We start from the raw sequence: 12,888 nt of genomic DNA on the forward strand, positions 1-12,888 counted from the left end.
TTGTTCACCCACCGTCTACTTGCTTTCATGAGAGAAGCCACTAGTAAACACTACGGCCCCCGGGTCTATTCACATCCATCGTTTACAACTCCGCTTTTACTTTGCTTTGTTACTTTGTTGCTTTCATTTCTCACTTGGCAAACAATCTATAAGGGATTGACAAGCCCTTCATAGCGTTGGGTGCAAGCTTTTGTGTTTGTGCAGGATCTTGAGATATTCCTCCGCCGGATTGATACCTAGGTTCTCAAACTGAGGGAAATACTTACCTTCGTTGTGCTACATCATCCTCTCCGCTTCGAGGGAACACCAACGCAGAAGGATTCCTGGTGTCGTCAACGTGCCCATTTTTGGCGCCACTAGAAGGTCTTTTGTGCAGTAGCATAACGGACATCAGAAGCATTTCTGGCGCCGGTGTCGGGGATCTTTTTGAGATAGCAGAAGTATTTCTGGCGTCGTTGCCGGGGAGGAGGATCGCTTGCCGAGGAGATCAAGACAAGAGTAATCTCCCGTCAACACGCCTATTTTTGACGCCGTTGTCGGGGAGGAGAAATCAAGATCTATCCAAGTAGGTCTCACAAACTCTTCTCTTGCATTTACTTTTGTTGCCAGTTGCCTCTCGTTTTCCTCTCCCCCACTTCACATTTGTTGTTTTCATTCGCCTTTCTCCTTCGCCGTTTTCTCTTGCCCTTGCCGGTTTCCTTTGCAGGTTTCTTGCTTGCTTGTGTGCTTGTTTGTTTGTTGAAGACATCATGTCTGAAAACACCAAACTTTGGGACTTCTCAAGCACTAATAATAATGATTTTATTAGTACTCTGATTGCTCCTGCCACTAGTGCGGAATCGTATGAAATCAACGCAGCTTTGCTGAATCTTGTTATGAAAGAGCAATTCTCTGGCCTTCCTAGTGAAGATGTCGCATCCCATCTCAATACCTTCATTGAGCTTTGCGATATGCAAAAGAAAAGAGATGTGTATGATGACGTGATTAAGTTGAAACTTTTTCCTTTCTCGTTGCAAGATCGCGCAAAAACTTGGTTTTCTTCTTTGCCTAAAAATAATATCGATTCTTGGGATAGGTGCAAAGATGCTTACATATCCAAGTATTTTCCGTCGGCTAAGATCATCTCCTTACGTAACGATATCATGAATTTCAAGCAACTTGATCATGAACACGTTGCATAATCTTGGGAGAGGATGAAGCTTATGATTAGAAATTCTCCTGCTCATGGCTTGAGTTTGTGGATGATTATACAAATCTTTTACGATGGCTTGAATTTCGCTTCTCGCAATATCTTGGACTCCGCCTCAGGTGGAACGTTCATGGAAATCACGTTAGGAGACGCTACAAAGCTCCTAGACAATATCATGACCAACTACTCTCAGTGGCACAGTGAAAGGTCGCATGCTAGCAAAAAGGTGCATGCTATAGAAGAGATTAACTCGCTTAGTGCTAAGATGGACGAGTTGATGAATTTGGTTGCTAGTAGAAACGCTATCGTAGATCCTAATGACATGCCACTATCTTCTTTGATTGAGAGTACCAACGCTAGTTTGGACGTGAATTTTGTTGGTAGGAACAATTTTGGCAACAACAATGCTTTTAGAGGAAACTATGTTCCTAGGCCTTTTCCTAGTAACTCCTCTAACAATTATGGCAATTCCTACGGCAACACTTATGGAAATCACAACAAATTACCCTCTGATCTAGAGAGTAATATCAAAGAGTACATCAACTCTCAAAAGATTTTCAATGCGTCCATAGAGGAAAAACTACAAAAAATAGACGATTTGGCTAAGAGCGTTGATAGGATGTCTTGTGATATTGATGCTTTGAAAGTTAGATGCGCTCCTCCCAAGATCAACTTGGATGAAATATTGAAAGCTATGCGTATCTCCACGAATGAGAGCAAAGAAAGAACCGCCCAAATTCGCGCTAGACATGAATGGTTTAAAAGGGTGCGTTCTAGTGATGCAAATCACGAAGATCTTAAAGTGCTTGGTGTGTCTCCTCTTGAATCTTTGTTTTCGCGTGTCAAACCTACTTATGGAGGTTCTGGATATGAATCCACTTTGGTTGAAAAACGGCCCGATGATTCAGAGTTGACCTATCTTGATGATAAAGGTGTGGAGAGTGGAGTAGAAGAAGTCGAAATTTTGGGTAGTAATGAAACTCCCACTTTGGATTTCAAGGAATTCAATTATGATAATTGCTCCTTCTTTGAATGCATTTCTTTGATGCAATCCATTGCAAACTCCCCAGATGCTTATAGCCAAAGCAAAGCCTTCATCGCGCATATCGTAGATGCTATGATGAAATCTCTTGAAGAGAAGCTCGAACTAGAAGTCTCTATACCTAGAAAACGTCATGATGAGTGGGAACCTACTACCAAAATCAAGATAAAAAACTATGAGTGCAATGCTTTGTGTGATTCGGGTGCTAGTGTTTCCGCGATTCCAAAGTCTTTATGTGATATTCTTGGTTTTCATGAGATTGAAGAGTGTTCTCTTAATTTGCATCTTGCGGATTCTACTGTCAAGAAGCCCATGGGGAGGATCGATGATGTTCTTATTGTTGCAAATAAGAACTATGTACCTGTGGATTTCATTGTACTTGACATAGATTGCAATCCTTCATGTCCCATTATTCTTGGTAGACCTTTCCTAAGGACTATTGGTGCTATCATCGATATGAAGGAAGAGAACATTAGATTTCAATTTCCTTTAAAGAAGGGCATGGATCACTTTCCTAGAAAGAAAATAAGATTGCCTTATGAATCTATGATGAGGGCTACCTATGGTTTGAGTACCAAAGATGACTATATGTGATTCCATCACTTTCGCCTAGCTAAGGGCGTTAAACAAAAGCGCTTGTTGGGAGGCAACCCAATGAATCTATCCTTTTTATTTCTGTTTTGTGTTTTCCACACTTTCATAATTTTTTATGACTGTGTTTTTTGTGTTTCTTTTTGCGTTTGTGCCAAGCAAAACCGTTATGATTAGTCTTGAGGATGATCGTTTGGTCATGCTGGAAAAGACAGAAACTTTCTGCTCACGAAAAGACTTTTCATTTTTTCTGTGATAGATTTTGAGTTGATTCATTTTGGTGCTGATTTCTACGCAAATTCTTCAGACTGTCGTAATTTTTCAGAATTTTTGAAGTACCAGAGGTATACGAAACATACAGATTTCTACAGAGTGGTCTGCTGTTAACAGATTCTGTTTTTGTTGTGTTGGTTGCTTATTTTGATGAAACTATGGATAGTATCAGGGGGTATTAGCCATGGAAGATTGAAAGTACAGTAACCCAACATCAGCACAAGTAGAATTTAAGTTTTCTACAGTACCTAAGGAAGTGGTGGTTTGCTTTCTTGTACTAATGTTATCACGAGTTTCTGTTTAAGTTTCGTGTTGTGAAGTTTTCAAGTTTTGGGTGAAGTTCTTATGGACAAAGAGATAACGAGTGGCAAGATCTCAAGCTTGGGGATGCCCAAAGCACCCCAAGAGATTCAAGGATGCCGTAAAAGCCTAAGCTTGGGGATGCCCCGGGAAGGCATCCCCTCTCTCGTCTTCAATCCATCGGTAACGTTACTTGGGGCTATATTTTTATTCACCACATGTTATGTGTTTTTGCTTGTAGTGTCTTGTATCGTAGGAGTCATTTATTTTTGTCGTGTCAAAATCATCCTTGCTGCACACCTAGAGAGAGAGACATCCACACACCGTGATTTTGTCGAGCTTCACTTATATCTTTTGGTAGACAATTCAGCTCACATGTGCTTCACTTATATCTTTTGAGCTAGATACTTTTGCTCTATGTGCTTCACTTATATCTTTTAGAGCACAGCGGTGCGTGGCTTGGTAGTTGATCTATGCTTTGAAAGTAGTCTCAAAAGGGGTAGTTATCCAAAGGGATACGAAAACTTCCACCTTCATGTGCATTGAATAGTTAGAGAAATTTGATTCATCTCAATTAGTTTTGAGTTGTGGTTATGGTAATATTGAAGTCATGCTAGTAAGGTGTTGTGGATCTAGAAATACTTGTGTTGAAGTTAGTGACTCCCGTATCATGCACGTATGGTGAACTGCTATGTGATGAAGTCTGAGCATGATTAGTATATTGATTGTCATCCTTTGCGTGGCGGTCGGGATCGCGCGATGGTTTATACCTACCAACCCTTCCCCTAGGAGTATGCGTTGAATACTTTGTTTCGATTACTAATAAAACTTTCGCAACAAGTATATGAGTTCTTCATGACTAATGTTGAGTTCATGGTTTAGATGCACTTTCACTTTCCACCATCACTATCTTCTTAGTGCCACGCAACTTTCGCCGCTGCACAAAACCCACCATTAGCCTCCCTCAAAACAGCCACCATACCTACCTACTATGGCTTTTTCAAAGTCATTCCGAGATATATTGCCATGCAACTACCAGCATGACATGTGCCACCATGTCTACATTTCCTTTGCACGATTGTAAGACAGCTAGCATGATGTTTCCATTGATGTCTATGCCATGCTAGATCATTGCCACGGTACACTACCGAAGGCATTCCATATAGAGTCATAGTTGCTCTAAGTTTTGAGTTGAAAGTGTGATGATCATCATTATTGGAGCATTGTGAGGAAATAAAAGAGGCCAAAGAGGCCCATAAAAAAGAGGCCAAAGAGCCCTCCAATATATATATATATAAAATGAGAGAAAAAGAGAGAAGGGACAATGCTACCACTTTTTCCACACTTGTGCATATTAAGCACCATGATCTTCATGATTGAGAGTCTCTCGTTTTGTCACCACCATATAGCTAGTGGGAAATTTTCATTATATAACTTGGCTTGTATATTCCAATGATAGGCTTCCTCAAAATTGCCTTAGGTCTTCGTGAGCAAGCAAGTTGGATGCACACCCACTAGTTTTCTTTAAGAGCTTTCACATACTTGTAGCTCTAGTGCATCATTTGTATGGCAATCCCTACTCATTCACAGCTCATTGATATCTATTGATGAGCATCTCCACAGCTCATTTATATGCCTAGTTAAAGTGACTATCTTCTCCTTTTTGTCTTGCAACCTCCACCACATTCCACACCATCTATAGTGCTATAACCATGGCTCACGCTCATGTATTGCGTGAGAGTTGAAAATGTTTGAGAAAGTAAAGGTGTGAAACAATTACTTGGCCAATACCGGGGTTGTGCATGATTTATATTCGTTGTGCAATGATGATAGAGCATAGCCAGACTATATGCTTTTGTAGGGATAACTTTCTTTTGGCCTTGTTATTTTGAGAGTTCATGATTACTTTGCTAGTTTGCTTGAATTATTATTGTTTCCACGTCAATAGCAAACTATTGTTTTGAATCTAATGGATCTGAACATTCACGTCACATAAGAGGAATTACAAAGGACACCTATGCTAGGTAGCATGAAAGCATCAAAAAATTATTCTTATCACTTCCCTACTCGAGGATGAGCAGGAGTTAAGCTTGGGGATGCTTGATATGTCTCAAACGTATCTATAATTTTTGATGATTTCACGATGTTATCTTGCCTTCTTTGTATGTTTTATGTACCTTTTTATATCTTTTTGGGACTAACTTATTATTTCAGTGCCAAGTGCGAGTTCCTGTTTTTTCCGTGTTTTTGACTCTTTTCAAATCTGATTTTGGAACGGAGTCCAAACGGAAGAAAAACCCCTAAATGATTTTTTCCCGAACGGAAGAAGTCTAAGGGGCTTTTGGGCCAAGCCAGGTGGGCTCCAGGGAGCCCACAAGCCCCCACTCTGCCACCAAGGGGGAGGCAGCGATGGGCAGGCTTGTGGCCTCCCTGGCCACCCCCTGACCTAGGTCTTTGTCCTATAAATTCCCAAATATTCCACAAAAAATTAGGGGAGCCTCGAAAATACTTTTCCGCCGCCGCAAGCTTCCGTTTCCGGGAGATCTCATCTGGAGACCCTTCCGGGCGCCCTGTCGGAGGGGACTTTGGAGTTGGAGGGCTTCTTCATCATCATCATCATCGCCCTTCCAATGACTCATGAGTAGTTCACTTCAGACCTACGGGTCCGTAGTTAGTAGCTAGATGGCTTCTTCTCTCTCTTGGATCTTCAATACAAATTTCTCCATGACCTTCATGGAGATCTATCCAATGTAATCTTCTTTGGCGGTGTGTTTGTCGAGATCCGACAATTTGTGGACTTGTGATCAGATTATCTATGATATATATTTGAGTCTTTGTTGATTTCTTATATGCATGATTTGATATCCTTGTAAGTCTCTCCGAGTCTTGGGTTTTGTTTGGCCAACTAGATCTATGATTCTTGCAATGGGAGAAGTGCTTGGTTTTGGGTTCTGCCATGTGGTGACCTTTCCTAGTGACAGTAGGGGCAGCAAGGCACACATCAAGCAGTTGACATCAAGGGTAAAAAGATGGGGGTTTTATCATTGGTTTGAGATTATCCCTCTACATAATGTCATCTTGCTTAAGGCGTTACTCTGTTCTTATGGACTTAATGCACTAGATGCATGCTGGATAGCGGTCGACGTGTGGAGTAATAGTAGTAGATGCAGAAAGTATCGGTCTACTTGTTTCGGACGTGATGCCTATAGAAATAATCATTACATAGATATCGTCACGACTCTGCACAGTTCTATCAATTGCTCGACAATAATTTGTTCACCCACCGTCTACTTGCTTTCATGAGAGAAGCCACTAGTAAACACTATGGCCCCCGGGTCTATTCACATCCATCTTTACAACTCCGCTTTTACTTTGCTTTGTTACTTTGTTGCTTTCAGTTCTTAGTTGGCAAACAATCTATAAGGGATTGACAGCCCCTTCATAGCGTTGGGTGCAAGCTTTTGTGTTTGTGCAGGATCTTGAGATACTCCTCTGCCAGATTGATACCTTGGTTCTCAAACTGAGGGAAATACTTACCTTTGTTGTGCTACATCATCCTCTCCGCTTCGAGGGAACAACAATGCAGAAGGATTCCTGGTGTCGTCAACGTGCCCATTTCTGGCGCCACTAGAAGGTCTTTTGTGCGGTAGCATAACGGACATCAGAAGCATTTCTGGCACCGTTGCCGGGGATCTTTTTGAGATAGCAAATAACACCTTAAGATACATATCAACCAAGACCCTAATGTCACCGAGATACTCTATTGTCACCTCAAGTATCCGTGGGCATGATTATACGATATGCATCACATAATCTCAGAATCATCTATTCAACCAACACATGGAACTTCAAAGAGTGCCCCAAAGTTTCTACCGGAGAGTCAAAACGTGTGCCAACCCCTATGCATAGGTTTCCAATGTCACGAACCCGCAAGTTGATCACCAAAACATACATCAAGTACTCACATGAATCCACGTGTGCCAACCCATATGCATAGGTTCCCAATTATCACAAACCCGCAAGTTGATCACAGCAGATAGACACGTGCAAGACATACATCAAGTGTTCTCAGAGACTCAATCCGATAAGATAACTTCAAAGGGGAAACTCAATTCATTACAAGAAGGGAGAGGGGAAGAACATCATAAGATCCAACTATAGTAGCAAAGCCCGCGGTACATCGAGATCAAGACATATCAAGAACACGAGAGAGAGAGATCAAACACATAGCTATTGGTACATACCCTCAGCCCCGAGGGTGAACTACTCCCTCCTCATCAAGGAGATCGCTGGGATGATGAAGATGACCACCGGAGATGGATTCCCCCTCCGGCAGGGTGCCGGAATGGGCTCCAGATTGGTTTTTGGTGGCTACAGAGGCTTGCGGTGGCGGAACTCCCGATCTAGGTTTCTTTCTGGAGGTTTCCATATTTATAAGACTAGATGGCATCGAGAACAAGTCAGGAGGACCCACAAGGGAGTCACAAGCCCTTGGGGCGCGGTCAAGGGATGGGTGCGCCCCCCAGGCTTGTGGCATCCTCGGGACTCTTCTCCGGTATCTTTTTCTTCCGGTATTTTTGATATTTTCCAGAAAAAAACTTTTCAGGGATTTTCTTCCGTTTGGACTTTGTTTCAAAATATCCTCTGAAAGGGGTCAAAAACATGGAAAAAACAAAAACTAGCACTTAGCACTGAGTTAATAAGTTAGTCCCAAAAAATATATAAAAGGCATGCAAAACATCCAAAGTTGGACAAGATAATAGCATGAAACCGTCAAAAATTATAGATATGTTGGAGACGTATCAGCCTCCTCCTGATTTTTTCCAGACCAAAACCCTTCTTGTAGCAAAAGAGGGGGGCAGTGGAACAGCAGGGAGCTCACAAGCCCCCTAGACGCGGCCAGGGGGTAGGTCGCGCCTAGCAAGCTTGTGGCCTCCTGTTGGCGCCTTGTGACACCCCGGTAGTTAAGCTACAGTAACCGCACCCTAATGATGCTAGGTCATCATATTTAATTGAGCTAGTTGTCACTTAATAAAAATCAACGCAGTTATCATATTTAATTTAAACCCAAACGAATTAAATTTTCAAATGTAAAAAAAAATGTTTGAGTTGTAGCACATAATAATGGTTAATGTATTTTCTAAACTAGCATGCAGAAAAATATATATATATAAAGAAACAAGCAAACGGGAAAAATAAAACTGAAAATGAAATACAAATAAAGAAAAAAGAAACAACAAAAAAAGGAAAAGAAGACCAACCCCCCCCCCCCGGCCCAACTTGGCGTGGTGGCCCAGCTCGCCACTACCCACCGGCCCACCCGCAGCTAACCCTAGCCGCCCCCGCTTCCCCCCCCCCCCCCCCCCCCCCCGTCCCCCCTGCCGCCGCCAGGGAAACAACCCCTCGAGCGCACCGACAGAACCTCCCCCCCCCCGACTAACCCGTCTGTTCCCTTCCCTCAGATCGCGCTAGATCTCACCGCCCCACCTACCCATCGTCAGCCCGCAAGTCTTGTCCTACCTAGCCCCCCACGAGCACCTCTCCTCCCCTCGACCTGCTCCCTCTCCCGCACCCACGATCGAGCCCCCCGCCTCCCAGATCGACCCTCCCGTCGGTCCCAACGCCGCCCCCCTGCTCGCCCGGGACCGAGCCCCTCTTCCCCACGCACCAGACCCCCCACCTCGTCCCCCACCTCACCTCCCTGCTCGCCCGATCCTCCCTCCGGGACCGAGCCCCTCCTGCCGGCCGAACTACCATAGCCCCATCGGCCTCACTCCCTCCCTCTGGCGACCCGACCCGACCCTCCCGTGCACCCGTCAGCCTCCCTCCCTACGTTCCGCTCCAGATCCAACAGGAGCCCCGCCGGCCGAGCCCCTCCCCGTCGGCGGCTCCATCCCCGGGGGCCCCTCCTCACCGAGGCCCCTCTCGGCGACCCTCCAGCCGGCTCCCCCTTGCCGGCACGACCTCACCGTCCTCACCGCCACCTTCACCACCGGCACCACATCGTCTTCCTCCTCTCCGTCACCTCCGCCTTACCGCGAACTCTGGCTTCACCGGACAGTCTCGTCAACGTCGGTGAGCCCCTCCTCGGGCTCCTCCCACGATCTCGTTCCCCTCGCCGTCCCGGTTCCGTTCCGACGAACGACACTTCAATCCGGCGCCGTTAGGTTCATGTAGGAGTTCGTGGAGATGTAGCTCTCTCTTTCTCTGTGAAGTTCTCTCTGTTAACAAAGAGGTGAGAGTTGTGAGAGTTAGAAAGAAATAAAAACAAGTGATGTATTCTGTATGTATGTATGTATGTATTTGATGCCCGTATTTATGTATGTATTTGCGTATATAGGTATGTGGAGGAATACGATATTTGTATGGTTATGTATCTGTGAATAAAAATATGTTTTCGGCCTAAAGCCACTTACCGGTGGGGCCAACGCACCCCGCTGTCTATGACAAGGGGGCCGCACGCGATAATTGAGAAAAGTGAAATAAAAATATAAAAATAAAAGTAATGTTAATGCTTTTATTAAATAAATAAATAGATATATTTGTTAAATTAATTAATTGGATAATTAGAATAATTAGAGTATGTCACGTGGGTCCCCCATTAAATTAATCTGATTAATTGATATTTTAATCTTAATTAAAACTTGTGCCTATGACGTTCGGGACCCGCTCGTCACTTGACCAATCAAATGTCGATGTCAGCATGACATCATGCTGATGTCATAATAGCTTTTTATTAAATTATTTAAATCTGTTTTTAATTCCTAATTATTGAATAAAACTTTAAAAATTAATATTAAATAATCCGTAAGTCAGATCAAAATATTTTCAACATGAAAGTTGATCAGCAGAACGAGACGAACCGGGTTACACGGCCCGTTCGTCTGTCACGCGTCCCTAGCTTAGCAAACATGGAACATTTCCATAGTTTCCAGTATGACCGGTAGTAGCCCGAGACCCGGAAAATATCGTGAGATATTCTTCCTACCCGTCTATGGCGGATGTTGCTGCGTTAGCTCATGTCTAGCCTGCATCTTGCCATGTCATGCTTTGTGTTGCATCGTTTCTATTATTTATTGTTTCTTCCCCCTCTTCTTACCGGTAGACCCCGAGACTGACGCTGCTGCCGGGTACATCTACGACCCTGCCGATCAGTCCTTTGCCGCAGAGCAGCAAGGCAAGCAAACCCCCCTAGATCATTCCTATATCGCCTATGTCTTTCTTCCTACTACTTGCATTAGTATTTTGCTACTGTTATAGTTAGCTCCTATATCTGATGCATAGCCTGTTTTTGATGAACTGCTACTTTCAGTCATGTACCTTTAATCTGCTTAGTATAGTTGGAGCAGTCATCCCCTGTGACGCCTTAGTCCAGTTGCCCCGCTTGTTTTCAAAACTCGATCTCTGATCGACGAGCCAGACCCGACACAGCACATTCACCCCCTTCGTTGTACGACGCTACAGAGATACTATCGGGTACCGAGGGTGACACCTCGCTAAGTACTCCTGATGATATCTCTGTAGTATAGCTAGTCGATCGTGGTTATCGAGGGTGATTCCTCTTTCACCATTCCCGATGACGCCTCTGTCGTGCAACCCCTCAAGTGTGGGACCCCCGAGGGTGATTCCTCTAAGCCCACCTTGACGGGTACATCGTTCGAAATCAAACGAGGGTGATACCTCGGATTCCCCCCCGATGTTACAACCACACAGTTACTCGACCATGTTACTGGGATCATTGGTGATTAGTTGTAAGACGGGTGGATTCCCGTGAGACTGTGTTGTTGGCCTAATTAAAATGTTAATGGATTTGGGTATTTGTTCTGGGTTGGTCGGAGACCTTTTCGCACTAACCGGCTACGCGGGAAGAATTATGGGTACTCGGCGTCGCGGTATCAGCCGAAGCTTTTCAGATGTCAGCAATGTAGCGGCGCGCGCCCGAGTGGTCCCGAGATGCATCGCTCTTGTGATTAAGGGATGCTAGGACTGACGTCGGCCGCCCACGCCACATGCAGGAGCGCGAAGGGGAACTGGGCCCACGAACCCTTTGTGCTTAGGAGTTAGATCGGCGGGTTGGCCTCTCTGATTAGTCTTAGGTGGGGCTGCGACGTGTCGATATTCCGAGGCCGGGCAGGACCCAGAAAAGTATGTCCGGCCAGAGTGTTATCGAGCGTGACGGGACATGTGGTGCACCCCTGCAGGGATGAAAATTAACTATTCGGATAGCCGTGTCCACGGTTATAGGACGACTTGGAGTTGTGCCCCGATCTTATACAACTACAATTGTTACTTAACTGGAATTAGTTTGCCTCGGGATTGCTTCCTCGCAGGGAGTCGAGGGAGGATCTTTAGGCGTGACCTCACTTTAATATTGCTGCAACAATATGACTATTAATGTTTTACCCCTGTTCTACTCTCGTCTATTGCTGCAAGACCCTGAAGATGCTAGTCTTCGATAGGACTAGGCCTTCTCTCTCTTTTCTCGCTTTGCTGCAATCAGTCCACATATAACACACCCCCCCTTTTGATACTGATGCATATTTAGAATAGTTCTGATGTAAGACTTGCGAGTACTTTGGATGAGTACTCACCGCTGCTTTGCTCCCCCCTTGTCCCCTTGATCCGTTTGCTGCGACCAGATGATGGAGCCCAGGAGTGGAGTTTCCTGTCGATGTCTGCCGTCCCGATGGTGTCTTCTTCGTGGAGGCCGCTGATGATCAGGAGTAGTTAGGAGGTTCCCAGGCAGGAGGCCTCGCCTCGTTCGATCGTGTTTCTTTTGTGCTAGCCTTCTCTAAGGCACCCCATGTTTTATGTCTGTACTCAGATATTGTTGCTTCCGCTGACTCGTGTGTTTATCGAGCTTCTGTATTCTAGCCCTCGAGGCCCCTGGCTTGTAATATGAAGCTGATGTTATTTTTTTGTGTCTAGAGTTGTGTTGTGATATTTTCCGTGGGTCCTTGGATTTGATCATACGCATTTGCGTGTACGATTAGCATACGATTAAACCGAGGGCGTCACAAGTTGGTATCAGAGCCAACTGCCTGTAGGTAGCCCCCTTTCCAACTCCTTGGCCGAAGTTGAGTCTAGTGTTTGAAAAACTTTACTAACATTGTTGTTGTGGCTTACGGGCCCGCATCTCAATTGGGTGGTATTAGTATCTTTTACTCCTTTCCTATACTCTAGGCTCTACTCTCTCTTCTCTTTCGGGTTAAAGATTTTACTAACTCTAACATTAGGTTCTCGTAAATACTTCCTCCCGGAGAGCCCCGTATTCCAGACGATGGCTTTATCCCTCAGAAGAACTGCAGTTACTCTTCGATGTTCTCTTGAGCTGTTGTGCTCATTGCTTCTGCAATTTCCCCTTCCTTCATCAACCACTATGGATGACTACATACAAATGTCGTTCATACCTTCTTCTCCAATTGCTCTTATTTTACGAGATGCAACGAATTATCTTATCGGGGTTTCCTCCATCATCAGTTGCCATGGGTTT

Source organism: Hordeum vulgare, chromosome 1H, assembly GCF_904849725.1.
Source record: "Hordeum vulgare subsp. vulgare chromosome 1H, MorexV3_pseudomolecules_assembly, whole genome shotgun sequence".
Lineage (NCBI taxonomy): Eukaryota > Viridiplantae > Streptophyta > Magnoliopsida > Poales > Poaceae > Hordeum > Hordeum vulgare.